Below are 22,522 nucleotides of genomic sequence, written 5' to 3'. Positions count from 1 at the left end.
CGATTTATTGTTACCATGTTGAATACATGCTGCTCCTTTATTCATGACTTAATGTTTGTGCAGTTGAACACCATGATAAAAAATGATAGCCTGGTTTAATCTTACACTGAATCTGCCATGTTTTACAGATTTGTAATGATGAGATATACTTGACCCACCAGACTCTCCTCACAGTATGAGAAACCATCAGGAGGAAGTTATTGCTGTTATACTTCTCAATTGTTCAGTAACTAAAGTATCAACAGCTACTGTACTGTGTCCATTGACGTTGATCAGGCTGTGTGAAAGGGACTCTTTTTTCACAAAGTAACTTTTAGTGATTTTCAGTTTAAGTTTTTATTTGTCCGTTATTGTCATATTTATGCTGTGATATGTAGATTTGATTTGATACCCTTTTAAAATGCTTTTATTTTATTCATACTGCCATCTGTCAAAACAATAGAGTTTAACTGTTGACACATTTTTGTGTTGCTTACTGTCACTATTACTTATCATTAAGGACTACATTTTTATAGTCAGGATGTTAAATGGACTTTGACCCTTCTACATGCATTAAATCAAACATATCACCTGAATAAACAGTGCAATTACAGTCTTTGTGAAAAGGGTGTACAACTGAACGTACAGTATATTTTGTCTTACAGGTGAAGCACGTATTTAACCCAGCGGGTGGCAATTACTGTACTAATAAACATGGTTACAATACGTTGAGCAAATGTTAAATTTATATTGGTTATAGTTTTACTGGCAACATCATCTTACATTTGTAGTCAAGGCAACAGCTACAGTGTAAAACATGATGAATCAATTTTTGTTATTTATTTTTTAGAGAGTCCTTTGAAAACGGATTAACTTTGGAACCTATTTTACATATCCCTGTTATGGAAGCATGACATGGTTGGTATCAATGAATTCCTTGGATCTTTTCATATGATACCAAATACATTCACTATAGCTCGCTGTAGGGTTTAAGGAGCGCTTCATAACATTTCAGACTGTCAATTCCATAAAAAGACCAGGCAAAACCCATGTTACAGGGCTGACTTTAACGAGCTAAATTAGCATCGCTGTTCAAGCTGTACAAGATTGTGAACGTAACATGAAGCAAATTGTAAATGCACTGCAGCAATGATGCTGACAACATAAATGTAATTCATTTGATGACAAAGTCCTATTAACATCAACTTACCTGTAGGAAGCTCAAGTAGATTCCAGTCTCGGAAATAGGCTTCTTCATTGTCTTCGTTTGGTTTAACCGAGTTACAAATTAAACACACGGACAGAGATACGCATTTGCGGATACAAATCGCCGTTTCACAAGTCACAAAGTAGGGGCACGGATACAACAGATTCATGAATACAAATCCCTCTGCATTCATTTGTGAATTGTGTTTTCCAAGTTCCAAATACTTAGGAGACGGTTTTAACACCATACTTTGCATTCAGCTTTAATGTCTATATCTGTAGAATATGTCCTTGAAACAAATAGAAAGTTTCCAAAATTGTTTTGCATCCCCTTGTGAGCCACAGTGTGATAGTTGTAGGGCTGCACTAACTATTCTCAAATTTTCTGCCTATTATTTTCTAGATTGATTGATTCATATTTTGGTCTCTAAATATCAGAAAATAATAAAAACGTAGTTTCCCAGAAAAACTTGTTTTGTCCAAAATTCAATTTACCATCATAGCAAATAGAGAAAAGCAGTAAACCATCACATTTGAGAAGCTAGTCCCAGTAAGCTAACGACTCACTTGTTAGCTCACAGAATGACAACATTGTTTTTCAATTCACAATGAGATTTCTAGCCTAAGAAGGATGAAGGTTAACCTTGTCCCACTTGTGACACACACCGCAAGCCTGTCCTGGTTTCATTAAGCCCATCCATCCATCCACAGTGGCCTAGTAAAAGGTAAAAAAAACACCAACCTACAGACAACAGCCAGTCACATCTCTGCATTGCCTGAAGGAGTGACAACCCTAGGCAGCAGGGGCTGCCCTCATCTGTTTCCTCATTCGGGTCGGCATTTGAACCCTTCTCAGCCTACAGTGAGCCCATCCTTCATAAGGCTGCATGAGCCATCACTGCCTGCCCACGGCTCACCATGCCTGACTTTCTGACCTGAGGAAAATGTAGCTGTCAGAGCTGCAGGATTAACCTTGAGAAAGATGGTGGAGGGGATGAAAGGGAGAGTTAGCCCGATTCCCAGACCACCTGGGGAGGCGGTATGCTTGACAGCAGAGGCAGACAAGGTGGGTGGGGATCAATGAGTTTTCTGGTGTTGATTCAAGCAGCAAATAAACTATTTTCTTGCCACTGAATATGTGTTTCCAGTGATATTAAGGTAGAGGTTTTCCTGGAACATGTTTACAGGCTTTAATGTTCAATACACTTTATTTTTATTGTTTTGCCCACGGCTGCTGCACCTGTATCCATCCTCTGTCTGAGATGCTCTTTTAGAATGCCTGTCTCTTTAAGCGCCCCTCCCAAAAAAGGCAAGGTTGCTCTGATTGGGCGACGTTCCTGGGTCTTCCGCATCTTTGCTCTAGCCGCCTTTGTACCATCTGGCATTGCAGCCGGGGTAATGACTGTAAGGGACTATAGCAGCACTTTCTACGTGAAAATCCCCAATAAAAGCTTCTAAACCAAAAAACTACACGAATATGGTCCGAAATTGGTGAGAAATTAACATTGAAAAACCAAGATTATAGCAAATGTAAACACTGCAGTAATGTGGCTGGAGCAGATGACCGTATAAAGAATTCTGGAATGGTTTGACGTAAGCTTGAGACAAGAGTAAAAACATAGTTGAAAGCTGAGTGTTCAAAACGGTCTGAAATGTAAGGTTTTTGCTCACAGGGATTACTTTGACTGCATTACTTTAAGCTTTGGCCATATATATATATATATATATATATATATATATATATATATATATATATATATATATATATATATATATATATATATACATACACTCTATAATATGTAAAGCACAGTAGGTCCACATTAAGGCTGTTCTGGGCATTGTGTGTGTCAAAAACCTGGTATTGAGTGGCATTTGTAGACCTTGTACAAGATTGTGCAATTACTCTATGGAGAAGAATAAAATTACTCATATAATTGCACCTTGGTACTATGTTTTTGTAGTTGGAAAAGATAGTGCGGTTCGTCCAGGCCTGATTGGCTTCATAGTCTTCATGCTCAGAGCCCTTTGCTGTGCATGGGTAACAGGCAATAATTGGTGGCTAAAACTCACATAAGTCTTAAAGGGGCATATATTCTGCTTTAATTCCTCACCCAACTCCCCCCTCTTCCTTCCCCAACTCAGCCTGGTCCCTAGAGGAAAAGACATACTTCACTGCAGTGAACCATTATGCTTGATGTGTGCCATACCCCCACAGAGCAGAGAAATGGCATTCGAGTGTTATTGATTTTGTGAGGGTATATGCCGTAGGAAGGGGGCTTGAGCGAGGGCTTAGTGAGGATGCTGGATCTTTAAGGATGCAAAATGGAGGATGTGGCCGGTAAATGTGAGTGCTGAGAGGCGGCAGTCATAAAGCCCAGCAGGATGCTGTCTGGCTGTCTAGTATTGCCCAGAGATACAAAAGAACATAGCATATTCAGCCTCCTACGGGCCTCGGGCCCTGACCTTTAGGCTCGTCAAAGAATACTTTGTTTACTGTAGCCTTCTCAGAGAGAAGCCTTTCACCCATGGTCAGAAATTAATGGCGGCAAGAAGTAAAAATACTCTTTATAGTTGTTATTTTAAGCAAAGAAGGGACATTTCTGACCTTAATTGCATATAAGTATCTTTTATCAATTATCACCCTGCTTATGTGTTCTGTTTTGAATGCACCTTTTGCCCTCCATGGTCCATTGGTGACTGATGGGTCAGTTTCTCCAGCGTAATATGGTTGAAAAAAAACAAAAGTGAGTTTTGATCAGAAACTAACCAAAGATGCCAAATTAATTTCCTTGTTCCTGATGTGAAGAAGAAACATCTCACATTTACCAACAAAACGTACAGCAAAAGACTGTGCAAAACATTTCAGACTAGGAAAACTCAGCCCAGAGTAATTTTATTCTCCCCAAAACAAGTTTCCTGGGCTTCCGGCTTTGCAATGTGAGAGGGCGGTCATGCTTTGGGACAGCTTCAGCATATATCACAACTTGCGTGCACCATTTCGGCGTTTGCCCTTTCTGACCATATTTAAAAAGTGAACTTGCCTACATTGGTAAACGATTCAACAGGCTTAAGATGTTGAGACAACAGCAACAGGGGAAGGATTATGTTGCAACTCAAGTGGCATCAGAAGCTAAGATGGCGGACTCGCTAACCGTTACTAGCCTTGTGCAGGAACTTGCAGACATCAAAAGTTCCTCACGACATTGTTAGAGACTTCCCATACACACGGATGTGTCTCAAAACCATCAGCGCCGCATTGAAAAATAAAGAAAATACATTGAAAATACACCCACCACCCATAGTTGAGCTAGCCGAGCTAACAACAAGACTTGATCAGCTGAAGAAAGACAATGCTGCACTAGCATCCAAAGCAGAGGACCTTGAGAATGGTTCCAGACAACAAAATTTTAAAATTGTTGGCTTACCTTTCACAGTTGGAGTTCAATTTGAAGCTTCTCCAAAACGTTATTGGAAATAATGTTATCCCCACATCTCCAGAGCTGGACCGAGCACACCGCACACTAGCTCCAAAGCCCGCCTTGAGCCATCATTGTTGGATTCCAACACAAATTGGGATAAGTAGCGTATATTCCGATGGGCAAGGGCACAGAAGAAAGACAAAGCAACTGAATCCTATTCTTCCCTGATTTCAGGCGCAAGCCTGGCCAAGCAAAAAGCGACATTTAAGGGGATCAAGGCTAAACTCTATACTGCTGGAATCACATTCGCATGAAAACCTTTTGTAAAGCCAGTGCAGTCAATAAATCCAGTGGATATTTGCAATGATAAGTTATTATTTCATGATTCAGTAAAATTAGATTTTTTTAAATTAGTTCATTTCTTAAGTTGGTTCTTGTTGTGAGAGTCAAAATGTGCAATTTAATATATTAGAAGAGAAAAATAAGAAGAACAGGGGAGGTAAAATACATGGAGACATAAATGAAATAGATATAGAGAGAGTAAAATAGTGAATGTATGGAGAATTAACAAAGAGAAAAGTGCTCTATTTAGAGGAGAACCTGACTTGCTTCTACTGTGCTGATGAGTACACAGGTGGAGTCTATAGAGGAGGACCTGTTTGGAGCTGTTTGTCCGGCATGGATGTTTGACCGCCGGCCATTAGAGAGAGCTGAGGTGGGGAGCGAGGGCTGCAGAGAACTAATGAAGAGGAGGAAGAGAAAGGGAGAGTGGATATTGAAACAGGGGCAATTAGGGATTCCAGCGATCAGCAGTAGTACTCCAGGTTGACAGCTCCTGCTGCTCCGACGCTCTGGTCTTAATTAGGGCAGAGTTTTCTGTGAGCACCTTGAAAAAGAAGACATCTTTGATGGAGGGCAATTATCTACCCAGACTACTAGAGTTCAGATGCCAAATTAGCATCTGGGCCAAAAAGAGACTAATGAAAGTTCATTGATGGAGGTAGAGATTTTTTTTATACATTGCTGACGATCTGGTAGGGGTAGGGGGATGCACTGATTGAAACAAGAGCTGATAACATCCAGAGCATCTGAAAAACAGGAGAGATTGGCGGCCAAAGCTCTGATCTTCAAAGAAAGGGGAATGTATAGAGGGCTCTTGATGACGTGTGTGTGTGTGTGTGTGTGTGTGTGTGTGTGTGTGTGTGTGTGTGTGTGTGTAAAGAGAGAAATTCAACACAGACCACGCTGCAGTGGACATTTAACGTGTGCCTGTGTGCAAGTTTGTGATCATAGTAAAAGGCTATGGCTGCTGGAGAGGGATGCAACAGTTTACAGGACATCAAACCGAGTCTCTCTCTTACACACACACACACACACACACACAAAATACACATCTGGCACATTGATTAGACATTTCTGAACAAAAACTGTGACTAAACTCACAACCAGAAAAATTCAATAATGCATCCCAAATGCAAGGGACAGTTCAACAGTCTGTAAACCAGAACTTCAACCTCATGTGGTTTTTTTGTTCATTTATAGAAAGAGCAGAAAAGACTATGGTAGACTTAAAACATATGCTGCTCAGCCTGGCAACCTCCGTGAACTTCGAGTTTGGAGAGAAGGGGGCGGGGGAGACAACTCTCTCCAGTATTTTGAATTTGAACTGCAGTAACTATTTTAAACACTAGCTGTCAGTATTACATATTGCACCTTTAATATATAAATTGGTTGGCTATCTGAGGTCAAATAAACTGATGAAGTCTAAAGCAGCATATAAACAGCCAGCATTTTATTAGCTGCGAGATTTCCAATGGACAAATTGATGGCCAGTATAAAATCAATATAACAATAGCCACAGAGTGTTCATTCAATTCATCCTCTCTCAAATTGCCCTTTCTTTTCAGTGTACAAAAGGTGACTGTTGGGTTGTCCAATTACCTGAAATGAAGTGAAATCCCACTCAGGATTACTATCAGTTTGGTTTGGAAACGTTTGACATTCGTAGTTTAACTACATGTATCAAGGACAGGGGAGGCAGCGAGAATAGACAAGAATGAAACAGATAGTGTAGACTAGAAGTCAGTGGAGCTATGAGAGTCTGGTACAAAAACTAGACGAAAGTATTTGTTTGTTACATTCAAAACAACATGTGGTTAAATTTTTTCGGACGAGCAACGTCTTGTGTTCATGCAAATAATAAGATAAAAAATTACAATCAAGCATGCTTTATGTTCAGCAAAGGTGAAAGTAGCGCAATGTGTTTATGTAGCTACAAAACGTCTCAAGTTACACCTGCGAGTATTAACACCGTTTGTTATTGGTTCTCACAGAAGTCTGTACAATGACACATTCCTGTTTCAGTGCGATCACCGGCAGACTGGGCCGTCAGAGTTTGGCGGTGGAAACACTGATGCACTGTGTTTGGAGATGGAGAAATAACTACTGTAACAACAACACTGCTTTGTACAATATCACTCTACCAGACAAGAAACTGCACATTCGCTCTAACACACTGTTCAAAGTTAAACGCTGTGTTTTGTTTTTTACCCACAGCAGGACCGTAAACTGTCCTGTTTTGGGCCTGAGTCTGGGACGATTTAATCAGCCAAAGTGTCCACAACTTTGAAGACAGTCTTTTCCTAACCAAACATTTCCACTTGGGGGTTAGGACCCCTAAAAGTCTTCATGAGATGATAGCCCACATGGGAAATAAGAAAAAGAAAACTTAGTTCTGATAAACAAAAACTACGCTTAGTTTTCTAGCTTTTCTGTAACATTAGCATTTTTTCATGAAAGTTAATCTAGTTTTATTTCTTGACCTCTAAAAATGGTCTACATATAAGGGAAAAAATCTGATAAGTGAAAATGTGCAAACGGACTGCTCACTGTTAACTTTATATGCATCCAACTCACTACTAGAGCTCACGATAAGGAAGACATTGCTTCACATAAAGAGGTTACAAGAAAAACATTTTGGGAACTGCTTTTTTAGGATTACTGTATTTGCAATGACACAACAACACATATAGAAAACTATAAAATCCAAGAATACCACATTGTCCTCAAAGTTGACCACAAAGTTGTTGCATAATTCTTGTGGCACGGCCTCAACAAAACCTGACCGGAAAAACTTGTTTTATACAGAGCTGCATTTAATTATTTACTATACAAGTATCCACCCACACTTAATCCACAGCTTCGTTTCTATTAGGTCGAGCTGCTGGAGAGACCGGACACAGGCAGCCATACATGTTAAGCCAGTGGGAGTGTGAAGACAATTGGTTTGCACCGTGTTACAACACACACTGCTTTGCCTAATTGGCTCCATACCAGCCTGCTTGCTGCCGGTGCAAACTGTACAATTGTGCAGCCACTGTGTGTTCCTATAACCTCCACCCAGATAGAGGAGGAGAGAGCTACTGCTGTGAGGATCGCACAGACACATCCCTGTAGGAATGATTGCCTTGGCATGAATACAAAAAATGAGGTGCAATTTACCAGGTCAAAGAATCTCGTCTTTTTTCTCTGAAATTGCAGCAGGAGGTGGCGAGTGGAGGAGGAAAAAGCCAGGAGGATATGACGGAGGGACATTAGAAAGAGAGAGTAAGGCAGAAAGATAGGTAAAAGACAAAGCGAGAGGGGGAGAGCGTGACAGACAGAGGCGGGCTGGGGAGGGAAGGAAAATGAAAGGCAATCTGATAGATGAAAAAGAGGAACAAGAAAAAGGAGTGGCTGTCAGAGAAAGAAGCACTTTGGAGACCAGGAAATGTAGGCCAGTGCCTTCAGAGAGACATTAGAGGGATTTCAGTGGCATCCTTTGATGATGGAAAGTTTGAAATGAACACTCGCTTGCTTCACGGCCAAAGTTATGATATCGGATAAGGTCATTATGCAAGCGCTAAACGGCAGCCTCGCAAATATCATTAAAGCATCTGCAGGATTTCTCCTCCTGAGCACGTCCACATACCTGACGTCTACGATTGAGGAAGATTTCACATTTCACACACTCTCAAGTGAACTCGCAGCCACCTTCATCATCACACCGTTTATTGATGTGGTGGGCTGATATGTTCCCATAATCCTCTCAGATCAGTTGCCGCGACTGATAGTTATCACCTGCGCGACGTGGTAAACAATGGACTGAATCGATAACGAGAAGATCATCTTGTTAGGAGAAGTCTGGTGAGAGTAATGTAACAGAGGTTTGAGCACTAAGTGTGTCCCACTAATTCAGGTTCACATCACGTCCAGCCCTGCACTGCAAAAGAACCTTTTCTACACAAGATACAGCGAGTTGAAAATTATACTGAAAGATAAAAAGGTGCAGACTCAAATCCTAGCGTGAAGGCAAATATATGCATGGGTAGGGACAGCAGGAGGAAATTTAAATATGGAACTCAGGCAAACTGTTAACCATCAAACTCAAGATGACAAGTTTGTTATGAACAAGGCCGTACAGGCAATTTTCACACCAACGCAAGAAATTTCTTCTTCCATACTGGAGACTGGCTGTTAAATCTTGAAGTGCGTGTGTAATAAATCCAGTCAAGCTAAATCCCAAAGTGGCAATTACTGTTGTGTTCTCACAATATAACAACATGCCCAAAAAAACAAAAAGAAGACATCAATATTATGTTGCCAATACTACATTTCATACATGAAGGAAAGCTCTGCTTCCCTCAGAAAACATTTTCAACATTAAATATTCTAGTTGGAGATTGTCCATTATGAGTTGGAGCAGAGTATAATGAGAGACAGTGGCCAGAAAGAGGTGTGTGTGTGTGTGTGTGTGTGTGTGTGTGTGTGTGTGTGTGTGTGTGTGTGTGTAAAACACCAGCTGCCAGTGACAACACCCGTCAAGCAGGAAGAATCTCCTGGGAGGCGACAGATTTCATCTTGGCAAGCAGGACACGTGAGTGTGAGAGTCTTTCTCTCTGTGCTTGTGTCTACAGTAAGTCCGTGGTGGAAAGTACCTCAACTAACTCATTACATTTATTCAACAACTGTGCTTAAAAGAGAATTCCAGTTGATTTGAACATGTAGCTCTGTTGTTTGTAAATTTGGAGTGCTGTCAATAGAGAGAAAAACGATGCTGCCTACACCCTGTCATCCTTCTACTACAGTTTATACCCAGGACGCTGGAACAGTGCAAGTTTTATACTTGCTTTTAGTCTCTTAACATGTTCAGATTGAGTACAAACTGTAGCAGGAGGATAACATGGTGTATGCAGCACAGATTGGTTTCGTTTTTCTCACTATTGACAGCACTCCAAATTTAAAAACAACAGAGCTACGTCTTGAGATCAACCAGAATTCTCCTTTAAATTCAGTTGTAAATTTTTCACTCCTCTACATTTTGACATTTTGACTTTGACAAGGATTTTGCAAAAAAACATGATACAATAATAAAATACAATACACTGTTATAGATTAAAGCTTTAGTTTGTAACTTTTTTAAAGATTATTTATTGGGGCTTTTCCCTTTTTTGACATGAAAGGGGGAGAGAGATGGGGTATGACACACAGCAAAGGGCCACAGGTCGGATTCAAACCCCGGGCCACTGAAGGATTCAGCCAAAATGGGGCATAAGCTCTTACTGGGTGAGCTAGAGGCCGACCCTAGTTTGTAACTTTCTGATATTAATGAACGTCTGTTACATTCAAGCCATTGCCAAATGAGTTGCTACGAAGCTAATTAAGACAGCACCACACAACTCTCTCTGTATTTCTCCGTATGGCTATGTTCAGTAGATTGTGTTGTACGGTGACTTTCCCACACAGAAACTCAAGTGAAGATGATTACCTCGTCTGAAGAATCCATCATGTTTTTTAATCCTCTAATTTTTGAATCCTGTGTCCTCCTTGGCTTCTAGCAACTGCATGGAGGAGGGTTGGGGGAGGAGGGATGGGGGTTGTGCACTAATCACGGAAGGCTTGTATCATGTGGACAAGCCAACAGTTTTGTTGTCATTACTTAGAATTCCTAATGGGGTAGACAGAAACTACACATATAGTTATAGCTTTAAATCAGCTGTTTCTAAAACTGTTGGCTTGCGGACCCTTACCAAAAATACAATGTCTCATATTTCTGGTGTAAATAAGTGCATTTCCATCTACTGGTTTGGAAATTCAAAACAAAGGTTTTTACACTTGGCTGAGGTGGAGAAGATGAAATAGTGATTAAAACAAAATGCAACAAACTGCAATGGAAACCGCCTTAGTGAATAAATCATGACTAAGGGCCAAAATATGTCAGCAGGTGAAACATCAGAATGGCTTGAGTCGATAAGGAGGAAACGTTCCGCAAATTAATACATGAAACAAACATAAATGCTAAATGTTCTTCTTACATTATCGTTGTATTTACATATTACATTATCTTGTTGCGTTTTCCTCTCTTGCCATCATTAATTGGCACCCAACTGGAGAATTAGCAACACCAACTGTTTATCTCAACTTATAATATTTGGAAATTAAGTTAATATTTGTGCTAGAAAAAATGAAAAAAAACAAATACAAATTTGTAAATTATAAAGCAGAACTTCTTGTTGTTAGCACTTTCACCAAATACACATTTCACCTCTATACTTCTCACATAGTTTCATTTGAACAATTTTAGGCCCAACAAAGGTAATATTATCCAAACAAAGGGAAAGATAAAAGAAAAGTCCTTTGTGTATCAGAACTTTGTTTGTGTTTTTCCTCTCCTATTAATCTTCTTATGACCCCTCACATTTATCTTGTGACTCTTTTGAGGGGGCCGACTCCTAGATTGCAGCTACAACTGCAAATTACTTCTTACTTCTTGACACATCAGGAGTAACAACATAATAATGTAAAATATAACAATCAATCACAGGGGCATTTTGGTGAGAATGAGAACTTTTACTTTTAACACTTGAAGTACATTTTGCTGATCATTTTCATGTACTTTTACTTTTGAATTTTTAATGCAGGACTTTTAATGATCCGAATATGTCTTCCACCACTGAGTATGCAAACTAAAATGACTAATAATATCTATACCCATCTGCATGATGAAACAAATTCCCAGTGTGACCAACTGGAACTGGAAGGGATCATTTACGTTTTTTCTGCTGTGTTCCCAGACTCCGATGTTTAATAGGAAAACGGTCAAAAAATGAATCACAACGCTAATGGTTATTGCCGAAGTAATGCCTATTAATTTACTTAATGGGTAAGCACCTGAGATGTGATAATAGCCAAACTGGTGATTAGGAACATGCAAGTGAGCGTTACATTCACACAGGTTGATCTTCGGAACGAGATAACTAATTCCTCAGTAAAAGGCTGTTTGGAGGTTGTTTTCTCAGTTTTTCACCAAGGGGATGAGCCTCCCCCATAAACATCATGCTCATTAGTCTAATCCTGGGTGTATTTCGCCTAGCAGGGATTCATAAAACACAAACAATGTGCACTTGTATGCTAAAAACCTTCTGTCTGGTTGTTGCTCCTACACTGTTTAAACTTGTAATGAGCCCCGGTCAGCCCTTTTCACCTTACTGCACTGTGAAGGAAAGGTGAGCATCACACAGAAACATGCTACATGGGGATGTACATAGTTATCAAGATATGAAATTATCTGTATTGGAATAGTAGGTTTGGGTCATGCCTGTGCAGTTGATACTGTTCCTCTACGTTGTTAGCTGAGCATCTGATGCTATCATCATCATCAAGGCTTTCACTGCATTATTAACAAGATGATGATGGAGGACGGAATTAACACTGCAATTACAAGCCGAGGAAATTAAGTCGTCTTCGGCTCATAAATAGACAGATACTCTTTTGCATTTCTGAAATGAGCCTCTGCATCTGTTAATTTTATTAGCTGTAGCCAGCTGTCTTTAAATAATTATTTTTCTATTATATTATTATATTTTTTATATTATATTTTTTTAAATAGTTATTTTTGTATGTCAAATCTTTTTTTCCCAGCCCAATGTTAATGTTGGAATTGGTAAATGGGACAAAGCGCTTTACAATCTCACACACACACACACACACACACACACACACACACACACACACACACACACACACACACACACACACACACACACAGAGAGTCTTGCACAATGACACTTCAACATGCAGACAGAAGAAGCAAGGGATCAAACAGTCAATCTTATGATTAAATTAAATTGTTTGGAAACTTAACTTTGTGGAGTTTCTAAAGCATTACCAGTTGTTGTGGAGGAGTTTGGCGTGTTTAGGGACCACGTCTGAACTTATGTTAACCAAAGCAACAACTGAAGGTTAACAAGCAGTAAAGCAACTTCACTCATAGTTCCTTTTGTGTATCTTGACTGCAAGCACTTCAGTTTGAAACGAAGGAGAAGTATCAAAAGTTCCTGCATAAATAAAAGGTGTTGTTGCAAAGTTTGAATTTCTGGCAAATAATAATAATACAAAGTTAAAGCAACCTTCACTGCTGTCCTATACAGTAATAGACACAAATCACACTTGATTTTAAGTTTATGACCTCAAGCATTAATTCTACAAAGAAGCTGTCAGGCTTAGGCTTATTGTTGTGTATGTTGTTTGTTAAGCAGAGGCTATTTTTGCTGTGCAGATGCACAACAGAGGACGGAATAAGGACAAAACAACAATACTTTTTCTTGGGTGATACATTTTTTTGACGCCCTGAAATACCTGTTGAAAATTGTCTGACTCAGACGTAGCTTATAATGAGAAGATGAACTGTCCGGAAGTGTTTATTTTAGTTACTTGCAGTGTATTTACATGTCGTTAAAAAATATATATTTATTTGGGTTGAGGCAATACCCCGGTTTCTTAAATGCCATGTAAACACCTTAATTCACTATTGGATTCTGGGTAAATGTGAAATTAATTCTACAGCTATAGGGCCATGTTTGGTCAACAAATACAACAATTGAGCATTTTAAAATTGCTACTGCTCTGATTCATGCCTCTAACTGGCTTCTTCTCACTGGCAACGGCAGCTGAGCTTTCATGAGTATTGTAGTATTTAGACCTTTGCCCTGATGGATTTAAAACCTGTGATCATAAAACAAACCTACATGGTTAATACATTATCCGGGAGAGTCCCGTGTTTCTATGTGAAGTGAAACTGAGGATTTTGTTGAAAGAATCATTTGAAACAGGTATAGATGATAGGGAAAAACACTACTGGAACCAGAGGCTTTGCCCACTTCAGATATGTTTCAACTGCAGGCAATTGATGAGATTGTGTTGAGTATGTGAGTATCAACCACATCAACTACGCTCTGTGCCTCCCGCCTAAAATCAATTTAGTAATACTGACAATCATGGAACCTTCCACTGTTGACCTACATGTCACTTTGAGCCATTTGCTATTGCTGAGGCTTGTCCAAGTTGATCAAGCAGGCCAGCTCTGTGTTTTATTTAAATTAGTATTATAGTTTTATTTATATTAGTCAGTGTTGTATGTTCGCTGCAAATACGAACTAAATCACCTGATAAATGCAACATAGTTACAACGTCTCCGGGCCATTTCCCCCTGCAGAAAACTGGTACCAGCCAGGCTAAAGCTAATATAGTTAGCCTAAAGAAACAAGGGGTCCGTCTGTCCCAACTAACGTTACGGTTTGGAGCAGCGACGCAACACTGGAAATGTAACAATAATCTACTAAAGTAGTCTGTGTCTGATCTAACGTTATATCCACTGATTTAACGGTTCTTGGATACACAGAGTTTGTTGCGAGTGCGTGTGACGTGCAAGTCTGATCAATTTATCAAACTCACGAGCTGGCCCCGCTAGTTGACCACAACCTGAAATTTAGAGGAAGCAACATGCAGTCACTGTCATTCACGTTAGCCTGGATTAATTATTATATGAATACAATATAGTCATGCTAGTCAACCAGCGTATTTCTATATAGTTTCCCTCTCCAAAATCAATTCAGAAAAGTAACGTTAGTCAAGGCGCTCACTTGCTTTGAATATCACAGAATGGTTCACAATAGAAAAGATCCTTTTTCATTTTTTTCTTCTATGTAGCTGCACTCCCCTACAAAATCACCGCAGTAGTCAAGAATGATTTATGATTTCCAAATAGAGCTATTTATGTCATCATTCAAAAGTTACTTTTTCTTTTTTCATATTGCAATATATATCGCAGGGGGGAAAAATATCGCAATTTAAGATTTTTCCAATACCGTGAAAGCCTACTGGACAAGCTGCTGGACATGGTTGACAATGCCTGCCACCCTCTGCACACCGTCACCAGCACCCAGAGGAGCCTGTTCAGTGGAAGGCTGTTCCATAGGACCAGCACACTCCAGGACTCATTTGTCCCTCATGCCATCAGACTGTACAACTCCTCACTTGGAAGGAGGAGAAAATGGGGCAGAGAGGACAATACATACATACACACATACATACATACATACATACATACATACATACATACATACAGTACCTACAGACATACATACATACATACATACACACACACACCTGGATTTGATTAAGACCTGCTCACATTAACTTTAACACTTGACTCAACACTAACACTTTTGACTGATAATGTTTAGTTAATGTCTTTTTATGTCTGTTTAATGAAGAATGTTCTTGTTGTTATTATTATTTTAACCGCTATTTTTGTTATCTTTATACTGTCATTTTTTCTTTTCATGCTAAAACGAATGCTGGAAATGTCAATTTCCTTGGGGGAGTTATCCCAAAAGGATTAATAAAGAGAAGTCTAAGTTGAGGTTCTTACTGAAGGTAAAATATGAGGAAAACTGCAATGTATACAAACCTCCCTGATTCTGCAGGATGATGGGGCTGAGAGGTGCTGTACCTGCAGGCTATAATATACTGACTGAAACCAACAGACTCACACCCGCCTTCCACAATAATTGACACAGTGTGATAAGCTGTACAGACAAATTCCATCCTCCACACTACTCAAATTACCACTTTCCTCTACTGTCTATGTTCACTGCAGAACCACACTAACAACTCTGATGGGGCTGCAATGGAGACAGTGTGTTTTTAGAAAAAGAAGAAATAACCAGGAAAGATTACTGCAGCCTGATGGACTCTCTGTTAACCTTCACCACATGTGTACTATGTGTAAATTAAGTATTATTTTCTGAAGCCAGTTCATTGATGTATACCAACAATTACTTGGTTTTTATCATCCCTCCATCTCACTATAAGGACCAACTTTTTGTTGCATTTTGAAAGGTAGCTTCTCTAAAAAACAAACACACACAACAAAATAAATCAAATGATTGTATGCTACCTTCATTTCATCAGAGTTATCATAATAAAGAGATTCCAAATTGTAAATAACATCTTCACCCAACTTACAATTTTTTTAACATCTGGCTACAGATCACCTAGGTGGTCAAGTGTTTCTTGGATGCTTTTACACCTTGCTTGTCTGAGATCCAATAGCTATCTCATCTAATTATGATGTGAAAAGTGGCTAAAGTCAGGTTACCAGCCTTTAGAACAGCTTAAATGCTCCTCAGCACAGATTCAACAAGTCTCTGAAGTCTACTCAAGGGATGACTATATGATTATGATGGCCATACGATAATAATTTTTACATGTGTTTCATATTCAGTTAACCAGTCAGTGAGCCCATAAGCATCTGCATATTTCTTTACACTCATTGATTCAGCTTTTTCTTTTTTTTTATTTCAAGTTTTTTATGTATAATTTTCCCATTTCAGTGCAGGACATGAGCCATAATCTGAAATTGCTTTGAGAGAGTATGGAGTATCTACGGTATCTGTTTTACACTACCGCGACTTGGGGTCCCATGAAAGACCCTGTTGTTGGTAGAACCTGAATTAATGTGAAGTCCCCACTGCGGAGATGAAGGAAAAGGAGGCGAAAAAAGCTCTACATAAAGTCCAAGAAAAAAATGCTTACTCCTTAACACCACTGGGGGTATCATGAGTTTGCTTGTCAGTGAGACTGAGAGACCAAAGAACCTTCGATGGACAACCATGACTCTTTCTCCTCAGTCATGATGGGTGGGATATACATCAAAGTCCAGTCTGTAATAGGGACTGTTTCGGCCTCAGGCAGACATCATGGAGGCAGCAATTTACAGTATGTCAAATCAGCAAAATGCATCAAGGCTACAGCAAGTTGTTTCTTCCTTCTACGTTTTCCTATTTTACTTTGTCATTTCTTGTTTAACAACAAAACTTTGCCAACTTTAACATAGCACCTTTCCTCTGAGCTTTTTGGCCAAGAAGCTCAATGTTTTGGCAATTCCCAGGCCTCCATAGTTAAAAACCTCAGTATCCAATATGTTTCTAATCTGACGGTTGCTCGCGGCATACAGAAAGAGATTACACCAAAATACAAGTAACAATTTGATCATTCCTCTCTCCTACCATTGAGGAAATGCTCATTAATCATGTCTTAAGAGCCATGTAATGTGGCCCGCCTTGAAGGTCTTTGGAGCCAGAGAAAGGAAAAGCACAGAAATTGGGTTTCGTTGCACTGCTTTCTATCTGCTGCCTCTTTGCATTCGCCCTAAACGAGGCAGAAGGGGGGCGGCGGTGGCGGCTCATCATCTATCTACTGATATTGTACCAAAAAGTATCATCAATTTATCATAGTTTAACCTTTTAAGATCCTTCACAGGTCTAGTAGGGGTGAAATAAGGAGAGTGCCCCATAGGCTACAGCTTACCAGCTTACGAGCACCAAAAGGTTAAAACACGGAGAGGCATGAAATCACACTTCAGCTCATGACACACGCATGGTTAAGAAATTTCCCTACAATTCCTTTGTGATGAAAATGTATGACTTCACCAGTTATCCCCTAACCACAGAATGCCAAAAGGCACCAAGTGTGAGATTACTCTGTTGAGGGAATGCTTATCGAAAGGCAGCGCCCCTCTCCCCCTCCCACTCTTCATCCATAATTGCTTTCCAGGCCTGCATTGGAAAGAGCTTGAAGCTGTGTTATGTTTGGCGGGAGTAGAATGCACTGGAGATAATTTGAAATCCAAGACTATGCCCCAATTGGGACCACTGTTGCATAACGAAACCAACATTCTCTTTTCATCAGTCAAAACAGAGCATTTTTAGTATTCTAAAAAGGTCTCTGCATAAAAAGTGGTTATTTGGCGCTAATGTTACGTGCAGTTTGTGTTGTAATTTAAAATTCCAAGTGGTACAAAACATAGACATACAAGACAGACCTCACACACACATGCACAAGTTCACACACATACAGATACACAAGTCCGCACAAATACACACACACACGCACACACACACACACACACACACACAGACACACCGTTTGAATAAAATGACCTTGAGTCCTTGGCCATAACAGCCTAATTGGAGAGTTTTCTATCTCACTATCTAGCTGGCTGATTGCAAAGCAAAATCCTAATGAACAGGGAAAAATGGCTCTGTTGCTGAGAGAAAACCGTAGATGTGGCTGTCTGAGATGAAATATTAGACATATCACTTCTCCAGCTGTCAGCAAAGCTGTGGTTGTGCAGATGCCTTGTCATGTCTCCTTGGCACAGACAACGTCGTTCTCCTTGGCTCTGCCGTCAAGCAGTGTGCACCTAGTCAGAGCACAGATATGTCTAAAGCAGACTCTGTGCAGAGTTTGTGCAGAATAATATGCATTGTAAATGTATTGTGTCATCTCCGTGAGGTTGTCTGCAGCTGCAGTAGTGTCTGGAAATGGTTGGTTGGGTCACTACTTTGGTCCAGAATGAAACATCTCATCAATTATTAGATGGAATGCCCTTACAATTGGAACAAACAATCATGGTTCCTGGACTAATAATCATACAAAATGTGGTGAACCACCAGAAGATCAATGATTTCAGTTATAATGTGAAATATCTGAACATCTAAATGAATGAGCAGATAAGTTGGTTCAGACATTCCTGGTTCCCAGAGAATGAACCATCGTGACTTAGTTGATCCCCTCTTTTTTCCTCTAATGCCATCACAAGATTGAAATTTTTGTTTTGGTGTAAAATGTATCAACTATTGGATAGATTGCTATGAAATATTGCACAGGCATAGGCTAGATGATGGTGATTCCCTGACTTTTCCCTACAACCAAATACCTGCAATACTAATACCATTACCATCAGCCTTAGCTGTACTTTTTGTTTAGTGACAATTAGACAATGTTAGCATGCTAAAAAGCTAAACTAAGATGATTAACATAATAAATACTAGATTACTAACATCAGCATGTTGGCATTGTCACTGAAGAAAACTGTTTATGCTTTATCAATTTTTATCTTTTATTTTACTATCCATCGTAAGTCTCTATACGAGTACAATGACTCGTCTTATTTGTTAAGAAGCCAAAGGTTTGACTGGCAAATTATATTAAACATCTTGTGTCTTGTGTCCTCCACCTGTCTCACAGGATATCTGTTAGGAATCTGCATTATAACGATGTCAGAGAGGCAATCAGAGGGAGATGGTTACGCTGTCTCTTCCTCCCATCTCCACAGAGAGACGGGCGAGAGTGGTTTCCTGTCCTGCTACTCTTCACTGACAAAATAAAACAGTGGATACTGCCAAACGAAAGGAACCCCATTGGGATTTAACTCTATCTTTCGCTCTTGGTTTCTGCCTCTTTCACATAGTCTCATTCTCGCAGGCTGAACCTTTGCCGGGTCCTATATTCTCTTTTATCATCTCCGTCCTTACACATTCCTAGCTTTTTCCTAGTTTTGTCCTCTTCTCTCATTCTCTTTGCCCTTACTATTCAAGAGTTTCTTTACCATTTCATCTCCTTCCCAAGTTTCTTTTTCTGCTTCCTTATCTTGACCCTCCTCCTCCTTCTACAGTCTTTACATGTCCAGGCCAACCGATGCTGCTGCATAACTAGAAATAAATTACCCTTCATTCTGACCTAAATCAAACATGTTGCATAGTATACAGGATTTAAAATACATAAATATGGTCTGTTACAAAAATGTAGTTCATAACCTGCTGAAAAAAAAATGCATTTTCAATGTTATTGCGAAACGTTTTTGCATCTTGGCCAGAAGTCTGCAGAAACCTTATAAGCTTCAACATGTTGCCGGGTTGTGATGAGTTTAATACATTGGTGGACGATAAAGTGAAATGGTCGAAGGCTGACTGACACTGCACCCTGCACGCCAGCTAGCTGATATCTTGGAAAGATCAATATGGCAGAGAGGTCAGCAAGCAAAGATGAAGACAAATGTTCATGTCAGAGGTTTTTTTCAAAACTCCAATCATTAAGCACTGCAGGAGAACAAATGTGAGGCAAGGCCAAAAACCTTTTCGCTTCTCGATACGTACAAAGAAAACTCATCCATATTGTCAGGCAGGACGCTCTGTTTCAGAAAACGGACTGGAAAGTATTTGAAGGTTGGACTGCATTTATGCACTTCCACATGCTGTAGTAGCAAAGTGCATTTGAATTTGAGTATTGATTGCAGCTTGCGGTAGAAGAATGTGAAGGGTGTCATAATAGCAGGTTTTAAGAAGCATGAATGATGTTCAGTGGAGCCACGGACCTAATTGATGTCCCTTGTCGCCAAAATGTCAATAAGTTTATTGCCAAGAGAAAAAATAAATTGGTGGTTTACTTATAATGCTCTGCTGCTCCCATCAGAGGGGGGAAATCAATTCTCATCCAAAGCTGGGTTTACTGACGCATTACAGACAAATCCTCATCAAATCAAAACGTACAATGTCACTGAATATTGGCATTACAGCTAGTGAGAAAAATATGCTGCTGTGTGCCCCGTCAGCTGTCTTTAAATATGAATGACTCGCTTCATATTTATTTGTGCGTTGCTCAACTTCTGACAGAACTGCAAGACTTAGCTGTGCAATCATTTTGATTCCAAGACCATAAGCTAAAACCGCCTCTGGCATATTGATTGCAACTCAGGATAAATAGTGGACTGGATTTTATTGTTCCATCCCACAGCAGAGGCTTCATTTATAAAACCATTAACACAAGAAAAAGTTGCATGAAGCAGAGTGAACTTTGTGGTTGCAACATTCATCGTAAAAGTCAGGATTTATAAATAATTTCCATGCGTAAAAACGTGCCAGTTTTCTGCAACCTTTTGACCATGCGTGTTATGGTGCGTAACGCTCCCAAGGCCTTGTAGATTGCGCTTTAGGAACCTCCAATGGTAACACAAAATATCACATGGATAAAATACTCTGGATGCAGAGTGCATAGCCGGCATCCAAAACATCTGCGCCACAATTGTGTAGTGTTCATATTTTTGTTACACAGACAATGTTCCCGGGTCTGGTGGACCCACCACATTATTTGGCTTTTAAATCAACACAAACAAAACAATTTGTGTAAAAATACTTAGACACGCACACATACTGTACAGATGCGCAGACACACACAAAGAGACACACACACAGCAAGCCCAGTTAGAAGGAAATAACAGTTAAGTTTCATAGCACTTACAATTATAACACTCAGGTCCAGTAGACCCAAACAACTCATATGTAACAGTTATTTGTGTGTGTGTGTGTGTGGGGGGGGGGGTTGTACTGTGTGCAGTCATTGAAAATAAGTTCATTTGTATGGTCTTCACAGAAAATGAGCCAAGGCCGATGAGTTTGTTAACGCAAACCCATTTTAAGGGTGTCCACTTTTTTATCGCAAGATTAACGTTCTTTATGGCCTAGCAAACTTTGTAATTTTTTTCACATGTTGTTGCAACGACTAGTTACGTTAGAAAAACTACAACAGCACAACGTATCTAGCTAGATCAGAAACAAAACAACAGGCCACACACACTTGTTTGGGCTTGCGAGCCAGCCAAAGAGTTGTAACGTTCAGTTTTGAGTGGATGGCGAGCGTGAGACACCGAAATGGGTGCCAATAAGATTCTGAATGGAAAGTTTACTTTTTAAAAGTTGCCAAATGGTTCTATTGACAAGACCAAAGTCATCTATGTGTTTTGTTGTGGTGAACTGAGCTATCATTGCAGCACGGCCAGTCTGAAATATCACTTCATGGCTAAGCACACAGCTGATGCGAATTCCACCCTCGTCAAAGTACTTTTTTCACCCTTTTTTGATGGAAAGTGTTACATTGTGTAAGAGATTATTTGCTCCAAGTGAGAATGACTGCTCTAAGGGAGAATGTTATGTGTGAAATTGAACACCACAGTTGGCTGTATGCCAATGTTGTTTTCAATACAAAAAACATTTTCACAAAGCAAGCCGATCCATTTTTCCATGTTGATGAGAGCATTAAAATGAGAAAAAATAATGGGACAAAAAGAAATCAAGGGACATTTAGAATAGATAAAAATGTGTGATTAATTGCGAGTTAACTACGACATTATTGTGATTAATCACAATTAAATATTTTAATTATTTGACAACATTAGTTAGAAGTCATTTTAAATAACGTAATTTTTCTTTTAGCAAACATTGAAAACGGGTCCCACAGATCCAAACACCACACAAGGGTTTATTACCCTGATGAAGCCAATATGACTCCAATCCACTACCAGTTTATTGGACTTAAATTCATTATCGGGACAATAACAGACAGTTCCCGATGGCCTGTGTATTGCAAACAATCAACACCATGTCAGATTTGGCAAGAGCACCTTGAGCTCACAATCACTGAATCGTGTTTCCCCCCCCCCATTTTTCCATTTCATAACTGGTGATCAAGGGCTTCTTTACAAGGCTGGAATATTATATATGGAATACAGGCCGCATAATCTGTTTCGGGCATATGGCTCCTATGACAAAAATCTTCCCAATAAAACCCCAACTTAATTATTGAAATCTGAAGAGAGCAACCACCACTACACACGGCTCTATAAGAGAGTCCAAACAGGCTGTGCAAAAACATCAGCTAAAACCAAATATTTAAACCAAATTATCAAGAGGTGGTAA

The 22,522-nt window shown here is 39.6% G+C and overlaps 1 protein-coding gene and 1 long non-coding RNA gene across 2 annotated transcripts in view; both read right to left on the bottom strand.

Annotated features, from left to right (window-relative positions):
• Window positions 1-22,522, bottom strand: part of st6galnac5a (ST6 (alpha-N-acetyl-neuraminyl-2,3-beta-galactosyl-1,3)-N-acetylgalactosaminide alpha-2,6-sialyltransferase 5a) — a 50,505-nt gene that overhangs the window by 22,817 nt on the left and 5,166 nt on the right. The gene's annotated exons all lie outside the window — the stretch shown is intronic.
• Window positions 11,495-20,957, bottom strand: LOC117954476. Its single transcript, XR_004658829.1, has 3 exons — window positions 20,851-20,957; window positions 13,627-13,633; window positions 11,495-11,507 (listed from the first exon to the last, which is right to left on the bottom strand). It is a non-coding gene; the product is annotated as an uncharacterized LOC117954476 (long non-coding RNA).

This window comes from Etheostoma cragini, chromosome 12, assembly GCF_013103735.1.
Source record: "Etheostoma cragini isolate CJK2018 chromosome 12, CSU_Ecrag_1.0, whole genome shotgun sequence".
Classification (NCBI taxonomy): Eukaryota; Metazoa; Chordata; class Actinopteri; order Perciformes; family Percidae; genus Etheostoma; species Etheostoma cragini.
Note: the sequence above shows the minus strand (reverse complement) of the source record. Positions and strands in the feature narration are given on the sequence as shown.